This window comes from Varroa destructor, unplaced genomic scaffold (assembly GCF_002443255.2).
Source record: "Varroa destructor unplaced genomic scaffold, Vdes_3.0 BEIS01000005.1, whole genome shotgun sequence".
NCBI classification, from domain to species: Eukaryota; Metazoa; Arthropoda; class Arachnida; order Mesostigmata; family Varroidae; genus Varroa; species Varroa destructor.
Genome location: NW_019211458.1, coordinates 28656543 through 28658811, shown reverse-complemented (window position 1 = coordinate 28658811; position 2269 = coordinate 28656543).

The window sequence follows — 2269 nt, the reverse complement described above, 5'->3', positions numbered from 1 at the left end:
CGAAATCATTCGAATAATCCGGAGCGACCTACTGAACGCACGGCGCATTCAAAATGCACATCAAGTTTGGCTACATCCAGGACGAACCATATGTTTTTCAACTACTGGGTATCATCCGAGTGTTCAAATTGACGCGCTTGGTTAATACTTATCGACGTTTTATTTCACTTGCAACTTATACAATATGAGGAATTTTCTCAAATCATCGAGATTCAACTGTTTTTTGCATTAGAAATCCATCGGTCTTGGTTTCACCTAGCTGAGCCGTGACGTGGTGCTACCTGTAGATTCAACTGAAAATTCTCTGTGAAGACCATGTAATATTATCGAGTCAAAAAGTTAAAAAATTGACTAGACAAAAATGCTCATAAATATTCTATGTCCTTAGATATGGTGCGTCCATGATATATATATATATATATATCATGGACAAAACGAATGACTTTGTTTTAACAATACTAACTTGAACATCGTATCATTTTCATTTACGCTATCGGATCATAGCACATTTTTCGGGATTCTCGTAGTTTGGCTTGTAGTTTGTATGACATCTAATGGGACGATGTGTTGTCCTAATGGATAGAACATTCTTCCCACAATGAAGGGATATTTGTTTTAAATTCCAAGTTAAGATTACATATTTGGATTAGGTTAGTTGTGCCACCCAGGCAGCTGTTGGCATAGATGAATTTATGTACTACCGTAAGTGAAAAAGTTCTCTATTACACGACAGTGCCATATAAATGCATTTTTGTGCCAAAAATAAAAGTACCAGAAAACACCAAAAACCGAACTTCAGTCTTTTGTTGATATGTAATCGAGTGAGAGTAACCCCTCTTCCTGGAATTAAATGGAAATGAAATGGAAGAATATATTGAAACAAACAATATATTCTTCCATTCAACTTGCCTTTTACTACATGTGAAGTTCAATTAATGGGTGGCATCCATCGTCCAAGGACATTAAGTCCTTTAGACTCATTTTGGTGCTACCTGTTTCTCTTAGGATCAGTATAGCACGAGCCTAATTTTAACTCTGATTATTAAATATCTCATTGATTGCTTGTGTTTCATCCAAATTATTATGAATCTTTTTTGGTAGTATCTTGTAGACGCGACATGTCCCTGCTGCTACTTTAACGAAATCCGAGAAACTAAGAAGTGCTGCTCAACATTATGATCGTACAGTGCATTGTGTCTTTGTGAAAACGAAATAAATCATCGCAAAAAGTTGACAGGCAAAAAAAATAATCGGAACGTGGGATTGAGGCCATTATGATACGGGCCTAGTAAACAAATTTATTCCAGCGATTAAACTTAAAATTACACTGTTTACTCTCCAGTCGGTTTAGGACACGAATTCATTTGGGGGGTACGGAAGACAAACCATGCTCTAGATTTCAACATATTGTTGATCCGACTTACCGGTCTTACGAAGTTAGGAGTAAAATAATCCCCAAAAAAACGGAAATAGACGTATTACCAACGCTAATTAGAATATATAAAATGATTCAAACGCGTTTGGTTTTCTGTTCACTTCATTGCCTACATTGACTGCCGATTATGCGATACTGCCATTTATGGAAAGCATACTTGTGGTTTCTTTTTGAAACTAGGTATTTTTTTTGCCTGTGTCATTCTTTTAGAAAAGACGAAGGGTTTAAAAGGTGCTTTGTGCTGTTATGACCAAAGCATTGAAAATCACATTGTGACCACATGCTAGCTGAACCCGAAATAGGCCCCTGGCTTAAACGGAAATCATACAATGTTTGCTTGAAAATGTAATGGGCTAAACATCTCTCATTAACGCTCATACCGATTTGTGGAAACAAGACAGAGTTCTGCATTTGAGTTTTGAAGGCAGGTCCTTTTACAGTACGCTTACAAATACAGGTATGCGAATGGGTTGTTTGGACTCCTTCTCTGGCTAAAATCCCTTCGATCTCTGACTAAATCGTTTTAAATATGATTGTCTAAGAGTCGAAGCATCCCTTAGTGTTGATCTATAGCACTATGAATCAAGCAATCGTACAAAATGGAACAAACAATAACTGATGTTATTGACGAGGCCTAGGAAGTGGACGCAAGCGGCGCACATACAGGTCTGTTAAAATGAACCGGCTAACACGTACATAACAACAATAAACGTAGACCGTGCAACGAAAGACGTCATCTTATATTGTGAATGAAATTCGAAAAATAATTGTTAGTAAATCGGGATACGCAAAAATGGGAGGTGAACATTATAACAAGGTTAGATATTTGGAAAA